Genomic DNA, 26,563 nt, shown 5'->3' with positions numbered 1-26,563 from the left:
CCTGGGGGGCGGGGGTGGGGCGCAGGGGCAGGGCGTGGGCAGGTGCCCCCAAGGTGGCCGTCGGGGGCCAGGACTGCCCCCACCCCCTCCTCTCGAACAGGCCTCTTGGAGCCCATCCCCTGTCGGCCCTGACCGCTAGACAAGCAGGCCAGACAAGAGGCTTCTTCCCGAAAGTGGAAGTGCCCCATCTGTGGGGGGTGTTTCTGCAGGTGTGAGCCCTGAACATCTGCCTGGCCCGGGGGCGGGGGCGGCCCCACCCTGGTGCCGAGCTGCTGCCTTCCCAGGGGCCTGTGCCCCCGAGTCTTTCTCTCTGCCAGCTCTGAGAGGCCTGGCCATGTGCAGTCTAGAAAGCAGCATCAGGGGCAAGGTCAGGAACAAGGACACGTGCGTGCTGACCACGGGGCAGGCCGTGCACAGGGCCCTCCCCTGCAACAGGCCGGCCCTGCCATCACCACCATACAGCAAGGAGGGGACCAGCCGGGTTGGGCCTCGGACCCTCCGTCCTGTCCCGAGTCAGAGCTCAGGAAGCAGAGAGGGGGTGCCGTGAGGACAACGGTGATGCCCAGGGACCGGCTGGCTCACAGGACCCTCCTTCCCACCTGAACCCTGGGGGTGGGGAGCTGTCCACCCTGTGGGGAGGACGTGTGCACGTGGGGCAGCACGGTCTTGTCCCTGCACCAATTCCAGAAGGACCCCCCCCCAAAAAAAAACCACTGTGACAGCCGTGAGCTCTGGAGAAACACACCAGGAAACAGGGGGAGGGGGTCTTACTTCTTGCTGTACCCCTTATGCACGGCTTGCAGTATTCGCCATGTGCAGGCATTACTGAAAACCTCAACTAAATGGAATGAAAACAGCACAGAGGTCTGTGCACCAGCCCTGCGTCTGCGGGCCTCACCCCTTCGGCCTGTCTGACGATGCTGAGCCTGCAGCCGTGATTGGGCCCCAAGGGAGCTAACTGCTGGGCCAGTGTGGGGGCACGGGGCCCAGTGTCTTCTTCACAAGGCCACCTGCTCTCCTGCCGTCACCCCACATCTGTGGCTGCCTTCAGTACGTGGCCTTTTTAGTGCCTCTGATGTACCTGGCACCCTCTTTGCTGAGTGCCCGTGGGGAGGGGGCTCCGAGGACACAGAGGGTCTGACATGGTTTCTGGAAGCCCTCAGACTGGGGGAGCAGCTCTAATTCCCCCAGCAGATCCCATCCAAATTGGTCACTGTCCCTGCAAGGTGCCCATGGAGAAGTGGGGAAGGGTCTCCTTGAGGAGCCCACCCCGCCCCTCCACCAGCCAGGAGGCTGCGCTCAGAGAGGGGGTTCTTCTCCTGGCCTGCAGCGGTCCTTTCAGAGCGGGTGGGGGTCAGGAGGCCCCAGGCAGCCAAAGGAGAGCCCCGGGGGTGTGGGGGGTGAGGGGTGGCCGGTCAGGACGCAGGGCGAGGTCTGACTCCAGGGCAGGGCCAACGCTCAGGGAAGCGGCCCCGGGGAACTGGGTGGGGAGGCGGGGAAAGCCCGGCCGAGGGCAGTGGGGGGGGAGCAGAGCCAGGCCCAAGGTTGGACGGGGGGCACAGGTGGACGGGGCGCGTGGGGTCGGGGGCTCGGCCCGCACGGACACTACCCCCCCAGCCCCGGTCGAGGAAGCGCGCCTGGCGGTCCGGGCCGTCCCGGCTCCAGGTGGGTGTGGTGTCAGCGGGCCGGCTGTAGGAGGAAGTTGTTGGAAAGTCAGACCGGAATGGCCGCGAGGGAAGGCCCGGCAGGGCCCGGCCCAGATGGTTCCTGTTGAGGAAGCGGTGGGCACAGCTGCAGGCCGCTTCCCCGGCCCCCGGCCCTACTATCACAGTGACACAGCTGGCTGCCCGGCCTGCGGGCTGCACGGAGACCTCCCCCACCGGCGCCTCCCCAGGCCCGCCCCGCGTCACATGAGCCCCTGCAGCCTCCCGCCCCCTCCCCAGGCCGGCGGGCACGGCTGCTAGAAGGCGTGGAGCTGTCTGGGGGACAGAGGCCGCCGGCCGCCGGAGAGCCAGGCCGGCCGCGGCCCTCTTCCCTCCCTCGAGGCCCCACGAGGTCAGGAAGGGCGCTCACGTCGGCCCCCAGAGGGCTGCTCGCCTGTCGCCCGGCGCCAGGACTGCCTCCCGGACCCACCTCCAGTCCTATGTCCCTGGCTTCCCCCTCTGCTGGAGAGCGTCACCGCGTCCACCGGCTGCTCAGTGCCCCGGGGTCCCCAGGAAGGGCAGCCAGGTAAGGGGATGGGGGGGGGCGTGGGGGCCGGAGCAGGTGGTCAGAGTGTGACATCTCCAGGCTGCCTCCTGCCTGGCTCTGTTGACTCACCTCAAACCCACACAGCTGGGACAGGTGGCCCCGGAGGGCCCGGCAGGTGCCAGGCCGGGTGTGGGCGCCCCACCCAGAGGCAGATGCTGGAAGGGGCCTGCTCAGTCCCATCTAGGAGGGAGTGGGCTCTCTGTCTTCCCCCACGGGCAGGGTCCCGGGACTTGGTGAGGAAGGCGGTGTGCGGTCCTCCCGGCAGGACCCTGAGGCTTAAGGGTGGGATGAGGACACTGGGGCCACGGGGAAGAGGGCCTGGGCCAGGGCCCTGGGCTCCAGCGATGGTCCAGGACTCAACCGCCATACCCACTGATGAGCCGTCCCTGGCAAGACCCCTGCCCTTTGGAGCCGGTGCCAGAGAGAAGTGGTGCTGGGCAGGCCTCCCCGCCACCCCGTGGCCCCCACTGCCAAGCCCCTGGCTCACCCCAAGACTGGGGGGGGGCACAGCCGTGAGCAGGCCACCCCACTACCCAGCCCACGCCACGTGGCCACGCTCCGAGGAAGCTTCATAACCTTCCAGACCTCACAGCCCCAAGTCCCGCTGCTGGAGCCTTCTCCAGAGGCCAAGTGGGCCCCTGACCCGCAGGCCCAGCACCCCGACCCAGGGATGTCCCTGCCACCTCTGTAGAGCCTGCTTCCCCAACCTGCTGCCGTCCAGGCCCCGAGGGCCAGCCCCTGATTCGGGCTCTGTCGGTCACCCGAAGCCAGGTGTGGGAAAGCCTGCCTTGAGACAGAGTGAGGAGCGCGCCCACGGCATCTCCCACGTGTGGGTGGCTCCAAGACACCTACAGGGTGGTGCCAGGTTGCTGGCCCTGGCACATGGTCACCCTGCCTCTCAGGCTGGCCAGTGGCTCCGGTCCGGTCAAGTTCCTGGTGGGCACCACACAGCCCCTTCCCTTCCTGGGGCAGCCCCCCCCCCCCCCCCGCCGCCACTGTCTGGGACCCGGCAGCCGGGCCCCGCCACCCGCCGCGTCCTCGCCTGGGCCTCAGGGTCCTCGTGTGTCAAAGCCTGTCCTCCTGCTCCCTGATGGAGCCAAGGCGCAGCTCCTCCCAGGCTGCCGAGGGAGAGGACAGACAGCAGGTGCGCGTGCGAGCCTCGGGCTGTGTTGTGTTTGGATGGGGCGGGGGCGTTCGCGCGAGGAAGGAGTTCGAGGCGGCAGTGCCTCCACGGTGCCGGTGGGCCGCGGGCACCGGGGCGGACGGTCTCATGCAGAATCCCAGCCATCATTTTATCGACCCCGCGGTCACTGCGCATGCCAAGCTCACTGCTCCCCGGGGGGGAGGGGGGGGAGGGGGGCTCCCTGGGGCGGTGGGTGTTTGGCCAGTGTGTTATTGGGCTCCTGCTTGTGTGGGCACGGGAGTCCCAGCCCCGAGGTACTCTGGCTTTTACGAGCTCACAGCCCATCTTTTCTTAATCGTCCTGCTCCACAGGACGGCCACAGCCAGGCTGGGACACGTCCTACCCCTCAGGCCGCCCCAGACCCCACCCCCTACCCCCCCCCCCCCCAGGGCTCTGCAATGCTGGAGGGACCGCCAGGGAGAGCAGCAGGCCGGCTGGGGGAGCCCTTGGGGTGTGGGGGTCTCGGGGTCTAGGACAGGCCAGTGGGGAGCACGGCTCCACCGTGCGGTTTCTGGGGCCCACAGGCACCCCAAGAATCCATGAAAACCTCGGAGACCCCAAAATACGTTAAGTGGCCCTAAAGTATGAAAGCAACAACGGTTGGTGATATCTTCTGAAGGGTTAGGACGGAGCCTTTCTGCCTGAGAGGGAACACCTCTGAACGTGGCCGTGGCTGTCCGGCTGGCAGGAGGCGCACGCCGAGGTCAGGCAGACGGCGTGGCCCTTCTGGCCGCCGGATCCCGCTGCAGAGCCCCGGGCAGGTGCCGAGCAGCCCGGCTGGGGACCCGGGCGCCCTCCGCAGCCCTGCTGTGGTGGAGGACCGGGTGGGTCCGGACCCCACGGCGACCCCACGGGTGGTAGACCCGCTCAGGGTAGGGGAGACCTGGGCGTGCAGTGGGAAAGAGCAGTGTTTACCTCACTCAGATTTATTAGGCGCCTACTGTATGTGCAGGCCCCCATTCCAACAAGCCCACTCTGCAGACGAGGAGACTGAGGGTCAGGTTGCTGTGCCCGCGACAGGAACCAAAGATGGGACCCAGGACACCCAGCAGAGGAGGGCCAGGACAGAGCATTGAAGTCACTCCAATTTGGCCTGAAGCAGAGGAGGCTGGGGGGCAATTCAGCATGACCACCTGGGGGAGAAGCTGAGTCGAGCCTGCTCTGGTATCACTGGGGAGGGGCAACGTGGGGTCCAGGTGGCAGACTTCAGCCTTCGTGTGACCAGGGAGATAATGAGCATCCCATCCCTAGAGGCGTCCAAGCAGATGCGGCTGGTGTTGGGTGGTTAGTGGGGGTTGGGTGAGATCCCACAGAAGGTGCCGTCCTGAGCCTGGAACCCGGCGGAGTCCAGCCGTGGGCCACCTGGTCCAGGGTGGGGAGGGTCCAGAGGCCACCACAGCCAGCACGTGCACACTCCGACCCCAGTGTGCCCCGGGCACCCTGTGCAAATCTATCGGTGTCCTGACAGTTCCCACAAGCACGGTGGGGAGGCTCCTCCCCCCCACCACGCCCTCTCAGGCCCCGTCCTCCCCCTGCCCCCTCCAGCTTCCCCTTGACCACGGGCTCTTCTCTGCATGCCCTTCCCTGCTGTATTAATCTCCTGGGACCGCTGTGACAAAGTGCCACCGACCAGCGGGCTCGGAATAGGAATCTATCCGCCCCCAGGTCTGGAGGCCCAGGGCCCAAAATCGAGGTGTGGGCGGGGCCAAGCCCCCTCCTCCAGCTCCCGGGGAGGGTCCTCCCTGCCTCCTCCAACTGTGGCTGTGTCCCTCCCATCTCTGCCCCTGTCTTCATGTGGCTTCTCCTCTGTGTCCCTATGTCCTCTCCTTTCCTGTAAGGACACTTGTCATTGGATTCAGGGCCCCCCAGTCCAGGTGACCAGATCTGTAACCGTCCCATCTGTATCCAGGCAGCAGGCTTGGGGAAAGGCGCCCAGAGCCCGTACTGCCCATCTCTATCACGGCCTGTGGTCAGGATGTGGCCGCACGGCCTCCCGGGGAGCAAGGCCATCTCTGTCCCAAGCCCCCACCATCCCTCTTGTCACTCAGCCGTGGCCCCTGGCCGTGCTTGTGGGGACCGTCAGGACACCAATAGATGTGCACGGGGTGCCCAGGGCATCGGGGTCGGAGTGTGCCCGAAAGCCCCTCTCCGTGATGAGGGCCTGGGCTGAGCCCCGCAGTGACCGCCTGACCTGTGACATGGCTGTGACCATCTGCGCCTGTGCACAAAGTACCGTTGGCAACTTTGCTGTTCGATCTTGTCGGTATCGTCGCCGTGTGCAGGGCGGCCCTCCCGCAGGGGCTTTTCCCTTCGCTCAGACCCCACCGAGACCTGAGGTGACAGGTCCCATCTCCCGCCTCCTGTTCCTGTCTCGAACACGCAGTGCCAGAGACCCTGGCTCGGGGCCTGCAAGCCCGCATGTCATGGCGACCGCCATCACAGAAAAAGATACCAAGGTTCCCAGGGGCACCCAGCAGGCCAGAGAGGAGGCACGATTGAGCTGGCTCTGTTGACCCTACAGACGGATGCAGGGTCCGTTCAGGGAGGGAAGTCGGCCCCAGGGCCACCGCCTGGCAGGAAGCCAGCAGCACCACGGAGGGATTGGAGAAGGGTGATTTGATGACCTTTAATAAGGGTCAAAGGTTAAACAGAGCAAAGGTTAAACACAGTCTGGGGGCCGAGGTCCCTGAGCAGGGGCGAAGAAGGGCAGAGGGGAAGGAGCTGGGAGAGAGCCCAGGAGAGGGAGTGCAGTGGGGCTGTGGTCGTCCAAGGGGTCGGGAAGCCCTCAGGACACACACCCACCTGTCCCTCCCGCCCCCCCGCATCCCCCGAGGCACTCTGGGTGGCCCTCCGGAGCCAGCCTCTGGGGCACGAAACTCTGGACACACAGGAGCCTGGACTCGGTCAGGAAGCCTGGTTCCAAGGGCAGAGCCTGCAGTCCCCTGAGGCTTCTGTCAGGACAAAGAGGAAGGCCACTCCTGGGGAAAGCCAGGACCCCTTCCTCCCCCAGTAAATGTGGGGCGTTTTGCTCCTGGGGCCCTCAGTTTCTGCTGGAACATGTGTGTCCCCTGCCCATGCGGTCCCCGTGCCACAAGCCTCCTGAGACAGGCCAACAAGAGGACACCAACCAGCCATGTCCTCTCCACCCACTGAACCCCGAATCTGAGCCTAGGAAGATAGAGCTGCCGGCCGGGTGCAATCCAGGCCAGCTTCCTGGAGGAAGTGGTCCCAAGAGGGCAGCTGGAGGAGGCAGAGAAGGCTTTCACTTCTCGAGGTATCTTGACTGCAGAGAGAGGCATCCGTGTTAGCCTGATTCAGCAGCCGGCCGCGGGGGCTTTCTCACACTTTCACTTCCGTGACTACGGTTGACCAGGGGAGGCACAGCCAGGAAGCGTGGCCCCGGGGGGAGGCCAGAACGGGTTACCACTGGGCCAGGACTCTCCGTCCGTGTTCCCTCTGGGATCATCCGCTCTGGACGAGGCCTCGGTTGCTGTTAGCCAAGGGAGGGGCGGCGGCCGGGGAGAAGAGGGGCGTCACCTGGGCTGGCCACGGGGCCCGTGGACTCCGTGGGCTCCGGATCACTCGCATGGATTGTTCTGCAGCGGAGGCTGGAGCGCAGTGGGCGTTAGCGATTACAACCCCCGCCGGGGCGGACAGGCAGCCCCTGACAGCTGCCCAGGGTGCAGGTGGCCGTCAGTGCAGCCTCTCGGGGGCACTTACAGACCGGCCTTGTCCCTGTCACTTGCGGGAGCGAGCCTATGACAAAGTCAGTCGGATCACAGCACGCCTGCACACAGGCCCTCCCAGGGCTTCCCGCCCTCACCCTCGTCCTTGCGCCCTTGCCGGCCCCTCCTTGCGACCGCCCCTCGGGCACCTGCCCTGCTCCCTCCTCCTCACCCTCCTCTCCCTGCTGTATCTTCCCCTTCTGTTTATGATTCTAACCAGCAAACGAGGTGTCTGGCGGGTCCCCACGTTCACTTGTCATGTCGCCCCGCTGGCACTGGGCCGCTGCCTCTGTCATCCCCTTGGTGCCCGCGGCGGTGCCGGCTCACGGGTGCTCAGCCCTTGACGGGAGTGGGTGCATCCTACGCCCGGAGGAGACGACGCCACCACGGGGGCTGAGGGGGGCTGAGGGGCATCTAGGTCTGTCCGACAAGGAACTGAGGCCCAGAGGCAGAGGGTGAGCTGCCTGGGGTCAGCAGGCGGGGCCAGGGGCTGGAGCCGGACCTGGGGGCTGACCCTTCGGCCCCTAAGGGGCAGTGCTCGGAGACGGACCCGGAGGGCATGCTCCCTTGCAGGGGGTCCCCGTGGCCGGTTGCTGGGGGCACCTGGTGGCCAGGCCTCCTGGAGATGGTAGGCTCTGGACAGGTCACTTGGCCCCCCCAGGTGACCCCGGGTGAGGCCCTGCCCCTCCCCCTCCTCCCCAAGGGGGCCGGCAGGTGGTCAGCATGGAGGGCGGCGTAAGGGCTGGCCCACAGACAGGACTTTTTTGGCTGAGGCCACGGAGGGCTTTTGGGACCCACTGAGTCCCCCTAGGCTGTGTCCGCCTCCAGTCCCCAGCCTGGCAAGGTCAAGCCCTCCAGATTTGGGGGCCAGCTCAGCACCTGGAGTTGAGGCCGAGGTGCGCCTGGAGATTAGCGATGGAATCTGCCGGAAGCCTGTCCACATGGGCCTCAGCTCCCTGCCAAGCAGCGGGGACAAGGACGTGGTGGTCCCTGCTCGACCCTGATGGCCTCTCCTAGCCAGAGGGTGTCCCTGAGGCAGCTGGGATCCCCTCTCTCGCAGCCTGAGGAGCCTCGTGTGGATAGTACCGGGCAGCGGGAGCCACAGGGCCCAGGGCCCAGGGCCCCGGTCAGAGGCCTCGGTGCGTGCAGACCCCCTCCCCAGCTATAGAGCTGGTGGGTCAGGAGGAATCAGGTGTGGCCCCCTTTGGGCTCACCAACTGGGACTGACGTCTGAGAGAACGTGGGCAGACCCCTCCTCGGGTGCGATCCCCTCTGCCCCTGGTGCGAGGGTCCAGGTGGCACGGTGGAGGAGAGGGGTGCACCTGCCCCCCAGGCCAGCGCAGCCTCCCCAGGGGGACACGGTGCTGGGGGCATCGCTGACGGTCTCCCAGGCGGCAGGCAGCCCTGCGAACAGGGACACGGAAGCTATTGTTCCCCAGGCTGCGGGAGGGGACGGGGTAGAGGGGGCAGGGGGGCCAAATCCAGCCCAGACTCCTTCCTGGCCCGGGGTGCGGCTTCCCTCGGCCGGCCTGCAAGGCGCCGTCGGCCTGACTGTAAGGTGAGGACACAAATCAGAGAGGTCAGAAAACCCGCCCCGGGTCACACAGCACGTCCCCGGCAGGCGCTCCCCGACGGGGACCCCAGGAAAGGGATCCCCCGGCATCCGCCGCCCAGGGGCGCAGATTCGCTCAGCAGCCCCCCGCCCCCGGCCGGACCCTCTCAGAGCCTGCGGTGGGGTCTGGGTGGCCCACGCTACGGAGCCCGAGGCAGGTGCTGCCTGACGCCCCACAGCTGGCACCTGGATCACACGAGCACCAGCTGATGTGGGGCAGAGCTGTCTGCCCGGCCCGGGGCCCCCCAGCGAAGCCCCCTCTGCTGCTGCTGCTGCTGTGAAACCTTTGGGGAGCGCAACAGCGCTGGCCTCGGCCCGGCCTACCGCTGCCCGCCAGAACACCGGACGCCGAAGTGTTGTTTCTGACGCTCCCTGCCGTTGGGGGCTTAAGACGGGTGTGGACCTCCGGTGTGGCTCCCAGAGGGGAGCGGGTGTGGACAGGGGTCTGTCGGAGAGGAAGCAGTGTGGGGCGCGAAGCCTTGAGGGGGCACGGAGGAACTTGTAGGTCTGAACACGCGGGCAGGTGGCAGAGAGGGGCCCGGGCCCAGCACGGCCCTCGAAGTCCGGGGAGCTCTCTCTCAGTCCTTACCCTAATGACCCTCGGCCCCGGGGGCCTGGCCCTGGCGCCCGGGCCCCTCCCCTGGGCCTGAGGGGCCTCACGGACACCTTGAGGAGGGATCGCCTTTGCGAGGAGGCCCGGGAGGGGGATGGGACGGTTCAGAGGAGGCCTCTCCGAGGACGAGGTGTGGGCAGGGGTCTGTGCCCTGCTCTGCGCGGCCTGGCTCCCCGGACTCTGTGCGCTCAGCTGTGCGGCAGCGGGGTGGTGACCCCACGACCCCGCAGGCCTGTCCGCGTCTGTGACGTGGGGACGACGGCCAGACCTCGGACAGGCTGGGGGACTGCTGAGAGAAGGCTCTGGTGCGGCGGCCGGCCCTGGGTGCAGCCCTGCCTCCCCGCTCCCTTTCCTGGTGCTCACTGCCTCCCGGGAAACTGCCCGTGAACCCCTGCAGTCCCTTCCCTGCAAAGGCCACTTGGGGCGGCTCAGAGAGGCCAGTGGAGAAGGAACTGGGGAGCTGACCCCGCCCTGCGGCCCCCAGAGCTTCCTCCTTCCCTCCCAAGTTGGGGTGCATTTTGAGTGTGTGGAAAGCCCCGACCTTGCAGACCCTACCAGGGGGAGCGGTCGGGGAGGAAGGGCCAGCGGGAGGGGCAGGGGGGACCTTTGCACATGGTCCCACCTGGCTGTGCCCCTCACGGCAAACTGCAGTGAGCGTGGGCCCCAGGCCGCGGGGCCAGCCTGACTCGGCCTCAGACAGGGGCCCCTCGGCTCCGGGGCTGGGACGCTGGCCTCTCCTCGCAGCTGGGCTCCCCGACTGGGACACAATATCTAAGGTTCCCGGCTCCCCGTCTGTGCAGGGCACCCCAGGGCACGGGACCCCAGCACCCAGAGGTGGTGGTTCGCCTCCCCAGCACCTCGGGGTGGCCCCGCACCCCTGCTTTCTGCACAGTATTTCCCAGGGTCCTCAGAGAAGGTCTTGTCTGGATGGTTCTGCCGGGCCTGGACACACAGACAGACAGACAGACAGACAGACAGACGCCAAGCCCCTGTATCACCACGGCATCTCTACTCGGAGGTTGGGACCAAACATCCTAAAAGCAGGTGATAGGCAGCTGACAAAAAGTGCAAGTCAGAGCCCTTCCCCGCCTTCATGGCCCCCGGGGGGGCACCGCGCTCCCAAGTTCAGGGAGGCCCAGGGGGCCGAGAGGGGCTGCGCCTGGCCCTGGCCCCTCAGCCAGGCTTCCTCGTCCCAGCGAGGGGCTGTCCCCACCTGGGGCTCTCCGGGCGGGGCGCCACCCAGAGCTTTGGGGCAGAGGGTGCAGCCGGGGCGAGGAGATAGGAGCAGGCAGCTTCCTGTCGGAAACCGAAACTGCCAGGTGCTTCCCTCGCTCCCTGGGGCCACCCAGACGCAGCTGCAGCCCAGCCCTCCGCCCCGGCGACGAGGACGACCGGGCCTCCCGCCACAGGGGCCCCTCTGAGCCTCAGTGCACCCCCAGCAGACAGAGGTGGCCCCAGCCCCCAGCCCCCAGCCCAACCTCAGCCACCCTGGCGGGGTTTCACAGTCTTGGTACAAAAACAGGGTGCAAAATACCTTAATAACTTTTAACTTTGAATACTTGTAAAAAGGAGGATGTTTCCGGTGGGTCAGATTTAACAGAACATAGCATTAAAGCCAATTTCACTGCTTTCTTGGTCCCCCTTTCCTCCTGCTGCCAGAACACAGAGCATCTCCCGTGCGGCCCCGTCCACAGACCCGGGACAGAGGAGGGACAGGCCTGACCCGTCGCCAGCTCCCGCCCCCCGCCCCCCCCCCCACCCCCACCCCCCCGGCTCCCTGCTTGTCTGGTCCCTTCGTCTCTGAGGCCCCCTCTGTAATTTGAGCTCTGAAATAATTTACACACACCAGAGGGGCCCCATCACCGGGAGCAGACCGGCGAGCACCCTGCACCTTCTCTCTTTGTAAAAATGGATTACTATAGATTCGCCACCCCAGCCATGAGCTGTTTAAAGCCAGGCTACCGGGGCAGGACCCGTTCCCGCTGGGGTCTGGCCGGAGCTGCTGGACCCCAACCACCTTCCTGCTTCCTCTTCTGTCAAATGGGCCAATAACGCATCAGCACTTAGTGCCTTGAGGCTGGACCCACCCAGGGGACTAGTTTATCTGTGTGTCCTTCCCAGATACACTGTGATTTTCGGTATTTTAAATGGTTACATGAAAGTCTCGTGTTCTGTATATTCTTTCCCAGTTTTTCCTCCTCGATGATGCGACATGGGTGTGGGCAGCTATCTGTAGCCCAGGGCTGCAGGGCGGGGCTGGGAGGGAGCCCCCCAGCCCCAGTGGATAAAGGCTTTTCGGACGGTTGGAGTGGCCAACAGTGGTGTGGATGTTTCTGGAGGTCGCTGGTGGCCGTGGCTCCTGGGGGCTTCCTGTTTGTGGAAACCAACACCGGCCAGAGAGGCGAGGCCGGAGGCAGAGCGCCGGGCGGGGTGCCTCGGCCAATCCGGTCCAATCCTTTGTGAATGTGGGCTCAGCGGTCAGCCCAGGGGAGGCCGCGGGAAGGGGGGCTCCAACCGCGAGCAGAGAAGGCCGTGTGGCCCGCCTAGGTGTGGCTCTCGCCCGGGCACACCTCCCCTGCCTGCAGCCGCCCTCCTGCTCCCGCTCAGGACACAGGTGAACCCGCCGTGCCGGGGGCCGCAAGCCTGTGACCGGAAAGTCAGCTGGTGGAAAGTGTTGGCATCCGTAGGCCGTTGACGATGTGACCCGCGTGTGACCCGCTCGGCTCTAGGAAGCAAGAACCGGGGTTCTGAGCGGCTGGGGTGGGGCGATGCCTCGGACCCTCCACGGCGCCAGAAGGAAGGGGCCCGCGGGACTTTCTGCGTCTGCCCGTTTGCTGGCTGAGCCCCCAGGCACCCCCCACACCAGCCCACTGTGCTGGAGAAGGGGCTGCGGCTCAGGCGGGGGGAGCCAGAGACTCAGCCATGGAGTGGACACCCCAGGGCAGCCGGCTAGGGCTCCGGGGTCCTGAGGCAGGGGTGTGGTGATAAATGGTGGCAGTGGTCAGAGAAGCACTTCTGGGCGCCGAGCTCTCAGGGGAGTGATTTCCCTTCATCTTCTGGCTCAGCGAAGGAAGCACGCTGACCTCCCCGCTGACCCCCGTGGCACCGAGACGGTGTGGCATCACTTGGTAAGGGAGGGGCCTGACCCACGCTGGGCGCCAAGGGGGTGTCGGTGTTTTGGTCTCTTATTAGTTTCTGCTTGCTTGTCTCCTACAATGGTCTTGGGAAAACACAAGTTCCCTTCAGCGTGATACTTCTCACAAAGCCACCTTACCCAGCTCAGTCACATCGGGCCCTTGGGTTGCTTCTGTTTGGGGGGATGACCGTGGCCTCGTGGCCACTCGAGAGGCTTGCAAAGGTGACGGCTAGCCTCATCCCACAGCCTGGCCATGGGGTTGTGAGAAGCGTGGTCTTAGCACCTGCTCCCCAGCCTCACACACACACGTGAGAGATCCACGTTCGTGAGCGCACACGGAGTGCACACGACCGTTCTGCACATTCTCTGCTCATGCAGCCCACTCAGCGGGAAACACAACAATGTGGCAGAGGCGGGACGGGGGCCTTTGGGGGGCACTGCACCAAGAACACCCTTCCGAACCAATGAGCCGACGCAGGCCCCTTGACGATGGTGCCAACGTGCCGGTCGGTTCAACAATCAAAAGTCATGTTGTCCACCTCACCGCACATTTCATGCTGAACACGTGCTTGGGACCTATTTCCATGAAAACTGAGAAGCTGCAGGTTTACCTCACTCAATTAGTGGAAATGTCACCACAAAAGCAGATTGACAGGGCTGGGGACCACTCCACCCAGACTAATATTTGTCAGCTTTTATTTCAAACAAGCATGGTATTAAATGATCCAACTGTCTCACTTTGGAACTCCAATTCTGATATAAATGGACAGCTGGATAGATGGATGAGTGGATGGATGGGTGGGTAGATGGAAGGATGGATGGATGGGTGGATGGATGGACAGATGGGTGGGTGGATGGATGGATGGATGGACGGACAGTGAATTGATAGACGGATGAATGGGTGGATGGACAGCAGATAGATGGATGGATGGATGGATGGATGGATGGATGGATGGGTAGATGGGTGGGTGGATGGGTGGATAGATAGTGGATGGATACTGGATGGATGGATGGTTGGATGGACAGTCATTGGATAGATGGATGGATGGGTGGATGGATGGACGGACGGACAGATGGATGGATGGATGGATGGATGGGTGGGTGGATGGATAGTGGGTGAATTGATGGATGGATGGGTAGGTGGATGGATGGATGGACGGACAGTGAATGGATAGATGGATGGATGAGTGGATGGACAGTGGATAGATGGATGGATGGATGGATGGATGGGTAGATGGGTGGGTGGATGGGTGGATAGATAGTGGATGGATACTGGATGGATGGATGGTTGGATGGACAGTGATTGGATAGATGGATGGATGGGTGGATGCATAGTGGGTGAATTGATGGATGGATGGATGGATGGATGGATGGACAAATGGATGGATGAATGGATGGATGGATGGATGGATGGATGGATGGGTGGATGGATGGATAGTGGGTGAATTGATGGATGGATGGGTAGGTGGATGGATGGATGGACGGACAGTGAATGGATAGATGGATGGATGGGTGGATGGACAGTGGATAGATGGATGGATGGATGGATGGATGGATGGGTAGATGGGTGGGTGGATGGGTGGATAGATAGTGGATGGATACTGGATGGATGGATGGTTGGATGGACAGTCATTGGATAGATGGATGGATGGGTGGGTGGATGGATGGACGGACGGATGGATGGATGGATGGATGGATGGGTGGGTGGATTGATAGTGGGTGAATTGATGGATGGATGGGTAGGTGGATGGACGGATGGATGGACAGTGAATGGATAGATGGATGGATGGGTGGATGGATAGTGGGTGAATTGATGGATGCACAAATGGATGGATGGTTGGATGGATGGACAAATGAACGGATGGATGGATGGATGGATGGATGGATGGATGGACAGATGGGTGGGTGGATGGATGGATGGATGGATGGATAGTGGATGGATAGGTGGATGGATGGATAGGTGAGTGGATGGATGGATGGATGGATAGGTAGATGGATTGGTGGATGGGGGATAGATGGATATGTGGAAGGATGGATGGGTGGGGGATGGGTGTGTGCATGGATAGATAAGTGGATGGATAGATACTGGATGGATGGATGGTGGATGGGTGGTTGGTTGGATGTTGAATGGAAAAGGAAGAAAGTAGGAAGGCAGGAAGGAAAGTACAAAGTATACCTTTCGAAAAGTTAAGAACAATTCTTACATGAATATACAGCAAGCACGCGTCCAGCAGGACAAGATGCGTCAAAGGTGTGTCCAGCAGGATGGGAAAGATGACTCAAGGGGGAACATGGGCAGTTTTAAATCCCATGAGACAAGAATGTCACAGAGGACACCACACCAGACTCAGTATAAAGCACAATCTTTTCTACCGAAGCAAAAATAGTTTGCAACTTGTCAACTGCCTACAGGTTAACACCTAACTTAGAGTCTGGGATCCAAGGGACCTAAGTAGAAAGTCAGCAAAGGCACATCCCCTCAGGCCACTGACCCTTGACAACCTGACTCAGTCCCAGAGGACTGAGGTCATCCTATTGCCTTCACGCACGGCTGGGACAGCTGTTGCCACCAGAGGAAGGTAGGGAGCAGGGAGCCTCGCTGGGGTTTTATGCCCCGAGGCGAAGCCGTGTGGTCGGACTCAGGCTGCAGGGGGGGCGGTGTGAGGTGCGACCACTTAATCAGGAGAAGGAGATCAGGAAAGGCGAGGTGACACAGGACGACGTGCAGACCACAGGCCCCAGTTTTTGCCGGAACAAAGCGGAACTTGAGGACCTCACGGATTCCGCTTAGCTATCTTGTCCACAAACCTGGAAAGTCGCATCGCATGCGTGTGGGTTTTAAAGACCCCCGCTGGAGGCCCTGTTGCACAGGGCAGCGCTTGGGGGCCGGAAGATTCTCCGTTTCTTTTCCCCGGAAGTCAGATCGATCTTCTTTCTGGGAGGCCCCTGCAGGCCAACGGCCCTCCAGCCGCAGCATCCCCGCTGCGAGCGAGGAGACGGGAGGTCGGAGAGATGAGGACCTCACAACTTCTGTGGCCGGGCCCGGCCTCGAACCCAGGCCTGTGCCTCCCTGCCTATCCCTGCCTGCGCCAGGCCGAGCCGCTACCACCTGGGATTCCGAGCAGGCAGCTCTCGCCAGGGTCAGAACCGTGCCTGGCAACTGGGCGCTCAAGAAGCACCAGCCGAGAGAGGGTCCCGGACGGCTGAGCGTCAGGGGCTCGGATGGACCCTGGGAGCGTGACGCCGAGCGGAGGAACCAGACACAAAGGCCTCACACCGAGTGATTCCATGCACATGACGCGGGCACAACAAAGCCAGAGAGACGGGAAGTGGGTTCCCGTTGCTGGGGCGGGGGGGGGGGGGTTGGGGGCGCGGGATGCCAGCTGATGGGAACGGGTCCCTCCTGCGGGGACGAAAGCGTCCTGAAGCTAGGCACGGTGGCGGCCGCACTGTCAGGACGCTCACGGCCGCTGAATCGTTCATTTCAAAATGGTTAAAATGGGCAACTTTCTGTTCTGTGTCTTTTACCACAATAAAAATAACCTTGGGGCGCCTGGGAGACTCCGTCGGTTCAGCGTCGAACTTCGGCTCAGGTCACCATCTCGCGGTTCGTGAGTTCGAGCCCCGCGTCGGGCTCTGTGCTGACGGCTCGGAGCCTGGAGCCTGCTCCGGACTCTGTGTCTCCCTCTCTCTCTGACCCTCCCCTGCTCGCGATCTGTGTCTCTCTGTCTCTCAAAAACGAATAAATGTTAAAAAAAAAAAATTTTTTTAATAATCTTAATTTTCTTTAAAGGAAACATAAAAACGAGGCCGAGGATGGGCCTTGAATCCAGGCCTCAGGGTCCTGTTGACTCCTACGGTGCCTGTCCCGCAGCAGCCGCAGACCTTGGAAACTCGTTAATGGCCTTGCTCCGGGGCACCCTGTGTCCCACCCCTGCTTCTAGGGCCTAGGGTGGCGCTCTCTCCCTTCCCCTCACCCGGCCTCACCTCCAGGCTTGCTGTGGGGGGAGCCGGCCCCCAACGTCTCTGCCTGGGGCCTTGGAGCCCAGAAGGGGCATCGTGGCCCCCTTTCCTGGTCTCCTCTGCAGACCACACGGGGCACAGATTTGTGACGTGGGGGGTGTGCCCCAGACTTCACCTTCAGAGCAAGTCAATGCAAGCCACGTCCGTGTGCAGAAACTGGGCAGGGAGTTGCAGGGAGTTGGTGCCGTGACCCCCACCACGGGCACGGGGCACTAGGGACGCCCTCCCGTTGTCACACCGGCTTCTGTGCTGGGGGCGTGCAGAGTCCCCCCGGGGCCAAGGGAGACCCTGATTGTGCAGGCACTCCGCGGGGCTCAGCAAATGCCACTCTTAGAAATGTGGTTCCCAAGAACCTCTCAGACTCTGGGCTCCACTGACTGGCCCGGGCTACAGCCCGCTTCCCCGGGGCCCGGGAGCCCTTCCAGGGCTTGTGACAGGCGAGGCTGGCCTCTCCAGCTCCTTCCCGCCGAGCGCGGACCGGGCTTCGGCAACCTTCGCGGCACGGTGCTTCCGCTGGCCCCGGCAAACAGAGCGAGCTCGAAACCCACTTGCCTTCAAGTCCTGGGTCACACACGACCCCTGGGGGTCAGCCGCCCCTGCAATCCGTGGATGACTGATACTTTTGTCACGTGCAATTAAAATGTCAAATTTGGGAACCTTCCACCACTCACCCTTCCTTCCTGCACGTCTCTGTCTTCGGCCATGAGTCGTGTGGCTTTTCCGAGTCTTCTTTGCACAACTGTTATGGCAGGTTTAAGAAAGTGCTAGAGACCCTGGGGCAGAAGGAAACAAGGGAGGCCCCAGAGACAAGCGGACAGCAGGCTACACTCCAGCACCTACTCACAAGATCTCAAACAACTCACGCCATGGATCCCAACCTTGCCTTCCTTTGCTTCATCCGTGGATAGAGCTGAAGTTAAAAGTCAAATTTCAATAAATTTTTTAATGTTTATTGTTGAGAGAGACAGTGTGAGCAGGGCAGCGGCCGAGAGACGGGGAGACACAGAATCCGAAGCAGCCCCAGGCTCCGAGCTGTCAGCACAGAGCCCGACGCGGGGCCCGAACTCAAGAACCGTGAGAACACGACCTCAGCCGAAGTCAGACGCTTAACCGACTGAGCCACCCAGGTTCCCCTAAAAGTCACATTTCAGATAAACAGCTGAATATAAGCATGTCCCCAATATTGGCTGGGATACATTTGTACTAAAAATTGTTCATCATTAATCTGAAATCCAAATCTAACTGGGCATCCTGGGTTTTTATTTCCTACATCTGGCAACCCTGTCCATACAGAACTTGAACCCTGTGTCCAGTGGGATCGTGTGCAGCTGCAAATAGCAGAAAAGCTAACAGGAGTAGAGACCAGGTTGTTTGTTTCTGTCCCGGTGACGAGAGCCCAGAGGCGAGCCGCTCCGGCTGTAACGAAATGCCGCCATCTGGGACGGAGGCTTTTTTGCTCTGGATTCTACCCTCCACGTACTTGTGGCTTCCGGGCTGCAAAGTGGCTACGCCACCTCCAGGCATCGCATCTGCCTTCCAAGAAGGAAGAAGAGGAAGAGAGAAGAAAACTGGGCCAGCCCCTTTTCCTAAGGAAAACGGGGGCTTTTGTAGAAGCCTCACTCAGCAGACTGCTGTTTCCCCCACGACAGGGCTCCTGTCCGCGTCTCCGAGGCTCCTTCCCAAACCAGGACTTTCTGACTTCTAATTTCACATCTTCTCTGCTGTCTGCAAGCGGCCTCCGCACGCGGGGCCCCATCGGCCCGGCTGTGGCCCCACCAGGTCAGTACAGCAGGCGGCCCCGTGAGCGTTCCGCCACTGGCCGACCTCAGGACCCTGGAGGACGGGGGAAGACCACACTGCCCTCGGCCCCCAAGCCGAGACATCATTGTAATACCACTTGTGTCTGAAGGGCCTCTGGAGGGCAAAGGCGGCGGGAGCAGTGACCCGGGGCCCGGGCTCATCCCCAAAGGGTCTCCTCGTATCCCCGAAGGCTTCTACTGAACATCGTTGGAGGGGACAACAGACCTGTCCTCCTTGGAACTTCTAAACAAAGAGCCGCCCCTCCTCCCGGGGCTTCCCTTTCCCCGAGTTCTCTCCATCTTTGCAAGCTTCTCTGGGACCCTTCTCTCCTGATTCTCTCCCCTTCGCCTGGCTTGCCTCCGTCTTGCTCCCCCCGCCTCTCTGACAATCACAGCATCCTGCTAATTTACTTCTAGAACATTGTCTCCTGTGCCTGAGCTTAAGGGGAACAGCACGCCCTGCCCTCACCGCCCATCCCAGACCGCCAGGCCCCCGTGACAGCCGCCAGCCACCCCGGGGGCCCAGGGGCCCCACACTTTTCCCAGGCCTGGCTTTCCGTGCCAGTCTGGCCCTAACTGTGCGCCCGCGATGGAGAGGCGCCCCCGTTCGCCAAAGCCCGTCAGTGGTCACAGCTGCTATTCGTGTAATGGTCCAGTCACATCTGTGAGAGCAGGGCCGTTTTGGTCCCACAGGTCAGCGCCCTTGGCTCCGGGCACAGAGCCTGCCCCACAGTGACTTCAAGTGACCCAACCCCTTTACCAGCGGAAAAGGGGTGGGCCCGCTCATGTCTGCTGGAACCAGGGCCACGAGGACGCTTTCACCCCATTCCCCCGATCCCCAGCCGTGAATGGTGCCTGCCACGACCCGGCCGGGGTGGGTGCTCGGAGGGGAGTCGGTGGGCTCGTGGTCTACGGTGGGGGCGGCAGAACTCGGACCCGGATGCGCTGGAGCTCGTGCTCACATACCAGCCTCAGTCTCCCCATCAGGAGAACGGGAATTTCTCCCCCTCCTCAATCGCACAGGCACATGGCACCCGAGGGCCCTTGAACCCGAGCGTGTCTGCGTGGGAGTCTTGCCCTCCCCCACCGCCCCTGCCCTCCCCTGCTTGGCACCCCCCGCCCCCCGAGATAAGACTTCTCCTTCCCTCCACGAGGAGTTCCCCATTCGAGGCGACCGCACCACCCCCCACTTCTCCCCGGGGGTTTCAGGTTCTTAGAATTATTTTAGGTCTTCTTCCCCACACGGCCTGTTCCGGAGCCTTCCCTCCCAACGGGCTCCCTCCCGCTGCGGCTTCTGGGGCTCCCTGCGCCCCGAACTGTCCTGCCGGAGCCCCACCGATACGCGGCCTGCGCCCTTGGGCAGGGGGGTGGTGCTGAGGCTCAGAGGTGCTTTGGTCCTGGGTCTGCTTGGATTCTAATACAGCTTTCTTGAGACAAGTCACAGAGCGTATGATTTACCTGCTGGACGTGTACGAGCCGCTGGTTTTTAGCACATTTGCAGAGCTGAGCAGCCACCCGCACCTCCTAATTCTAGAACATTTCCATCCCTCTATTAGACGCTCTGTGTGGCTTAGCGGGGCCCCCTGCCCCCTGCCCCGGCCTCCTGCAGCCACCCACCTGCCTCTTCTGGACATTCGCATAAGCAGGACCCTGTGACAGGAGGCTCTGTGTGCGGCTGTCACGCAGCACGACGGTTTGGGGACCCACCCGCGTGTGGCATGAATGGGGCCCACATTCCTTTCCCCGGCTGAGTCACGTTCCACCGTCTGGACTGTGCCCGCTTCTCAGTTACCTTTGCTCAAGAGCCCGGTGTAAGCCCGGCCCACTGCCTGTGCTGTGTGTGGGACAGGTGAGCTCCCACCCCCCTCTGGGCATCGCCGGCCATCCGGTGCGGCCAGCGAGAGCAGCCCCACAGGACTGGCGTGCGGGTGCAGCAGGGAGGCCTGGGGACGACCCTGGTGGGGACTCCGGCCATCGGCCTCCGTGCGCAGAGCTGTGGCGGACACAGTCTCGGCCCGGGGCGCCCCGGCCACGGGGGCAGAGGCATTTGGGGGGCAGGCGACAGTGGCAACTGGCCGGGGGTCCCGGGGAGCAGGCTCAATTCCCGGGTCCCCAAGCACTTGATGCGAACAAAGGAGTTCTGTCCTCAGTGGGTCCCGCTCACAACGGCCCTCGGGCGCAGCCACGGGGGCTTCAAACCTCAGGGCCGGCTTTGTTCCGGATTGGGGGGGAGCACCCTGGGCTCCTGGCCACCGTGGATTTGGGGCTGAGCCACCATCACGCGCACGCCGCACCTGCCGGGGCTCGGGGGTCTTCCCGCCCTGGCCCCGCACGGCCACACGGCCCCCAGCTGCCGGGGTCTGGCCCTGAGGTCCCCGGGGAAACGCTGGGCACGCTGTATCCGTGTGGCCGGGAAGGGGTGGAAGGCGTCCTGCCCTCGCCATTGAGGTCGGGAGGTAGGCGCCGTTTAACCTCCGCCATCCCTTCGAGCCTGTGCCTTTGCGGGGTTTCCCGCCTCCGACTCAGGGGCTCCTCCTTGTTGGGCACCTGAGGCTCTGCCCCAGGAGTCCCCACCTCCCCACCCTGAGCTTCGTGGGGGCCTGGGGCCAGGTGGGGGAGAGCGGCAGGAGCCCGGCCAGCTGCCCTCTCAGACCCTCGAGGCCACGTGGCTGACACAGAGTCTCCTCCCCAAAGTCTCAGGGGAGGGCGTGTCGTGCTGGCCCAGACCAGTCAGCGACCGGGCAGCTGTGGCTGAGGGGCCGGGTCACCGAGTGGACCTCGGCTGTGGGATGGTCCCCCGGAAGGGGCCTGATGTGATCAGTGACGCCTGTAAGTGGGCGTGGCCGCGCTCAGGCCTGTGTCGTGTCAGGTGCGTCACGCACGAGGATCCTGGTCAGCAAATGAAGAGCCTTCGTGGCGTCAGAGGGGAGGGAGCGCGGCCCGTCCCCGGGTGTGCAGGACGGCGGCCCGTCCCCTCCCCGTCCCTGCTTCTGCTGGCTCCACAGCAGCCCCGCCCTGACCCTGACACCCCAGCTCGGCAGCTCGGCGGCAGGGACACTCTTCCACACCCAGCTTCGGGCCGGGAAGGTTCCGGAGGGTGCTGGCGGGTCTGTTTCCAGAAGAGGGGGACCGTGCGATCCGGGTGACCCCCCCCCAGGCCGTGTCACGTGCCGTGAGGAGGAGGGTGGGGTGGGTGCCCATCTCCCCGTGGGACGCGCAGGAAGACTGAGGCTCAGACACATCATGGGGCCTGCTCTGGAGGTCAGAGTGCAGCTGCCTCTTCTGGACAATTCCCCTTGAGAGAAGCCCGGAGGCTTCACGCTATTAAGAGTCACGGGATGTAGTCTCAGCCAACAGTCCCAAAGGTCTATCTTCCCAGGAGTAAATTTTGACTTGGACAGGCAGAAATCACAGTCCCCGGGCACCGCAGAGCAGCGGAAGACGCTGCCGTCAGCAGTGACACGGTCTAAGAACAGAGAAATCTCACCCGTCTCTGCTCCTTGCCCTGCTCCCCAGAGGAGTCCCCCCCGGCCGTGCTCCCCCCCCCCCCCGGAGCCCCCAGCTCGCTTGCACTCGGACCAGATCCTCCTGGCCCACGCGCCTCACCACACCCCCAGCCCCACAGGGTGGGGCAGGGGCCTCAGGCTGTTTCTAGAATCTGAATTTCGGGAGCAGGGTCTGGAGCCTGGGGAACATGGTCTGGGGTCTCGGGAGCGGGGTCTGGAGGGACGCCGGGCGCAGTGGACAGGTGCCGCACACCTCCCCACCCTCCCTCAGGCCTCCAGGGCCGCGTGAGCCCGGCACAGACACCGGCCGGGCGTGACGTTGCCGCAGCCTGGCCGTCGGGGCTGGATAACGTCTTCCAGGAGAGGAGGCAGGTGGGGCTGGACTGGGGGACCCACGCACTTGCTTCCAGGCTTCTGTGCCACCCCTTGTCTCTCGGGGGCCCAGGCATGCCGGGGCGGCGGGGGAGGTGGGAAGCAGGGGGTCTCACCGTCCACAGAGATCTTCCTGTCCTCACCCGGCCTCAGAGCTGCTCACTGCACCAGCCCCGCGGGGCAGTGGGAAGACGAGGACAGACTGGACAGATGTTCACCTGAACAATCGGGGCTTCTTGGCCAGAAAAGACCCCGCGGGGGTCATGTTCCCCTTTGGGCCCCTGCAGTGACCCTCCTAGAACTGACAGATGGGACCTGGCCAAGCAGAGAGGCCTGGCCGGGACGCGGGGCCTCCCCGCTCTGCGGCCGTCTCCCCATGTGTAAAATCAGGGCTTTGGTCTGGTGACACTTCTCCTTCTCTGTGCCCTGCTGTCGAAGGTCACAGACCAAGGACGGTGGGGGGGCCCCAGGCAACTGTGAACACGCCGAGGTACACGGAAGGCAAAGGGGGGATCCAGGGAGCCCAGAGGAAGGGTGACCCCACCCCCAGGCACACCGTCCCTGCCCTGGTGCCTTGTCCTCTGTTAGTGCCCCTGGGGGCTCGGGGTCGCTTCGGGGGATATTTAATGGACAAACGGAGAAGAGGTGGGTTTTCCTTTGTGGGCGAGGATGACCGTCGATTCCGTCAGCTGCTCTCTCAACAGCAAACACAGCGAAGCCATCTTGACAGAGCCCTGAATGTGGGTTCTGGATAATTTGGAGGCACAGTGGGGGTGCCAAGAGGTCCCCCGGCTCCCGGGAGAAGCCGTGAGCAGCTGCACTTGGACTGTCATGGGGGTGAGAGGGAGGCCCCCCCCAGACTCCGGGAGGGCAGGACAAGGAGGCCAGGTGGAGCTCACTGGCAGAATGTTCCAGGTAGAGGCAACTTTGCCTCAGGTGGAGGCAACGTGATGGGCCACAGCTCCAGAGCGACAGTATGGGAGGGGCCTTTATCTCAGGCGGGAGTGACAGGACCAGATTCGTCTTGCAGAAAGCCGTCCTGGCGCCTTGCGGGGAAGCGTCCGGTGATAATAACGGCCTGTTATCGGAGCAGGGGATTCACGTGGGCTTGGAGACCATCCGTCCTGGGGCCGCGTCCCTCTCGGGCCGACACCTGGGCCTGCCCGCCCTGGCACCTCCAGTCTGTCCTTGAGGCCCACAGAGCTCAGCCCCCCCGCCGAGCTGCCTGGGGGGGGGGGGAGAAAGGGGGCTGCTGGGCCGTAGGGGGGGCAACAAACCCACCTCCCCTCGGGAGCCGTGGGGTGACGGCGCGTGTCAGCCAGGGTGCCGCAGTGGCCGGTGACAGAAACGTTGCTGGGGAGCTCGGGCAGGACGGGGATCGTGCCGGCTCAGTGACAGGCCTCAGGAAGGGCAGGGTGGACAGCTGCGGCACCCGGGTCCGGCCACTTTGCTCAGGACACCGCCTGTCGAGGTCTCTCGCGGCAGATAGGCGCGGCAGCTCTGGGCCTGCCTCCCAAGCAGAGCAGAGGAAAAGCTCCTCCTTCTCTGTTCCGGGTCAGAAAACTTCCAGGGAAGGATCGTGACTGGCCCGGCTTGGGTCGCGCGCGCGCCCTCCTTCTGGGCCAAGCGTGGAGGGTTGGGGGTGAGCGGTGTTCTGGGCAGACCTGGGGCCTTAGCAGGGGCTGAGGAGCCCGTTACGTACTGCAGGTGCCTTGTAAAAGCAACTCTTTTTTTCTCATTTAAAAAAGCAAAACTAGGGGCCCCTGGGTGGTTCCGTTGGTTAAGCGTCCAACTCTTGATTGTGGCTCAGGTCATGATCTCACGGTTCGTGGGTTCGAGCTGACAACACAGAGCCTGCTTGGGATTCTCTGTCTTCCTCCCTGCCCCTCCCCTGCTCTCGCTGTCTCTCAAATAAAAAATAAACAAAAAAACGAAAATAAAAACAAAACAAAAATATGCAGATGAGGATGAGAGGAAAGGAGGTGAAGAGGCGCAGTGAGCCGGCGGAGGCGAGGGCCACGTGAAGGGTAACCGTGGAACGGTCGCCTCACAGATCCCTGCCGAGGCAGTGGGCGCCCTGGGCGGGGGCACAGCGGCCACCACACAGACGGCCCCACCCTGGGAGGAGAAGAGCACAGACGGACATGCCCCGGGCACGAGGAGGGCTTGGGTGTCCCCGAGTCCCTGAGCAGGCCTCTGAGGCGCAGCCAGGGGACGGAGCAGGCCACCAGTGCAGAGGCCACGGAGGGCCAGCAGGTGGCTGTATGCAGCCCTGGTTCTCAGGGGGAGTTTTGGAGGAAAACGCAAAGAGCGGAGGAGTTTACTGTCTCTTGTATTTCTTGCCGTAGGATGTACCTATTCACATGCTTCGCCCATTTTTATTCTGTATGTAGGGCTGTTAGTCCTTTGTTACACGTGTTGCCAACATCCTCTCCCAGACTCCTCCTTAACTTATGGTTACGTATGGCCTCGTCGGTGCACAGCCGTTGATGTCCATCTGGGTTTTTTTCTGAGTTTCCTTCATCATAAACAAATACTATACAGAGACTTGTATTCTTTTCTGATACTTTCCCCGTTTTGTTTTTCACATCTTATTCCTTAACACCAGTGGAGTGTCTTTTCAAAACGGACCGAGGAATATATACAATTTTTTCCCAAAATGGGAGGGAGAGTTGGCCTGACACCATCTCCCGACGAGTGCCTGGCTCTCCGGGGATTTAAATGCCACCTTGTCCCACCGGCTTTCCCTGTGACTCCTACGCCGCGGCCGATTTTCCGGCAGGATGTTTCTACTGCTCGGCCCGATCCTCATCTGAAATTGAACAAAGACAAGAGAGAACTCAGGACCCGTCTTTGGGCCACGCTGGCTCATTATCGTTCCCACCTTCCAGAGACAGGAAAACCAGAAAATTAGAGAAGCGGAAAGTGGGGTCCCAGCCAGCCTCCGGCAGCCCCGACACCCTTCCCGGGCCCCCCGTCCACACGCCTGGCTCTTCATCTGACGAGCAAGAGTGCACGTGTCACCACCCCGCTCCCTTGTCGAGTGGGGCTCGAATCCCAGGACTTGATCTAAGCACAGCAGATGGGCAAATGTTCCAGATTTGTCCCACAGCCTCATGGTTTGGGGGCCTCCTTAGGCGGGTGCGAGTCTGTGAAAACCGTCCTTCTCTGACTTCGTCCGCAATCCCTCAGGACAGCAGGGACGGGAATCCCAGAGAACCAAGGGCTGCAGACGAGGTGCCTCGTCCCGGCGAGAATCGCCTTGGGGCCAGCCGTGCGTGCGGCACCGTGGCTCTGTGCACGCGGGGTGACCCCCAGGCTGCGGAGCCTTCCGGCAGGTCCCCAGCAGAGCCTGGCCCCTCGGACAGCCGCCTCCGCCACAGGCGGCTCAGTCTTGGTTCCTGCCCGCAGTCTGGAGGGGAGACGGGCCACCCTCCCACGGCCTCCTTTCTTGTGACCGTCAACCGAGGTGTGGACAGGCTGGCAGACGGGGGGTGGCAGGGCGTGACTGGCAGCTAACAGGGCAGAAGTGGGAGGCGAGGGCCGGCAGCGCGGCGACAAGGGGCAGAGCCGCCCCCCACCCTGCGCACGGCCACCTCCACACGAGTGCTCGGGGTCCCCGGCCCCAGTCTCCCCGTCCAACCTGCCACAAGGCGGCGGCGGGGTGGGGGGGGGCAAGGTTGAACGAGAGGCAGTTGGGAAAGCGCCTGTGGCGAACCTGAAGGCGCGGGAGCTGGCAGGTGGCCTCGGGGACCCCGCGGGCCGGCCGCAGGTGGACACTGCGCTTAGGCCCCACCTGGAACAGGGATTTTAGCTGCCTGGCTCCGCTCACACGATAATTAATGATTCTCCTGGGAGAACTTGACGTCATGGTTCTCTCAACGTGACCGCCATTCTGAGTTCCCAACTAAAGCTTCAACACAGATGGAAACAGCCGAGCTGGAATAAAACAGCGGGATCGCCCGGAGGAGTCTGCCAGGACTCTGGCCTCCGAGGTGCCGGGCCGGGTCGGGGGAGCCCCCGGGACGGCGGATGGGGGCCGGGTCAGCCAGGACCAGCCACGCCGCACCCCAACCGCACCCGTCACCTGCCCCTCTTCTGTGCACGCCGTCTGGCTCTGGGCCACCAGCCCCCGACACCCCTGCCTAGGGCTCCCCCTCGGCCGCCGCAGGGGGGGGACGCAGATGGGGAGTGACCGTCCCTGAGCGGCCCTCACCAGAAGGGACAGGGCATCCCGTGCAAACACTCCAGTCCCCGGTCTCCTGGCAGGACGGCTCTGAGGGCGCTCCTGCGGGTCCCCCGGGACGCCCGGAGGACAGAGCATCAGCGGCCCTGAGTGGACTG

The 26,563-nt window shown here is 63.2% G+C and overlaps 1 protein-coding gene across 3 annotated transcripts in view; it reads left to right on the top strand.

Moving 5' to 3' along the window:
- Positions 1-1,933: 1,933 nt before the first annotated feature.
- Positions 1,934-26,563, top strand: part of CBFA2T3 (CBFA2/RUNX1 partner transcriptional co-repressor 3) — an 80,915-nt gene continuing 56,285 nt past the window's right edge. For 2 of the 3 annotated variants that reach the window (XM_042968763.1, XM_042968762.1), the window contains exon 1: positions 1,934-2,229. The gene's annotated coding sequence lies outside the window, so the exon portion shown is untranslated. Of the gene's footprint in view, positions 2,230-18,265; positions 18,322-26,563 lie in introns of those variants that run through there. The other variant, XM_042968764.1, reaches the window with a different exon arrangement.

The sequence above is a fragment of the Panthera tigris genome, chromosome E2 (genome assembly GCF_018350195.1).
Source record: "Panthera tigris isolate Pti1 chromosome E2, P.tigris_Pti1_mat1.1, whole genome shotgun sequence".
NCBI lineage: Eukaryota > Metazoa > Chordata > Mammalia > Carnivora > Felidae > Panthera > Panthera tigris.
Note: the sequence above shows the minus strand (reverse complement) of the source record. Positions and strands in the feature narration are given on the sequence as shown.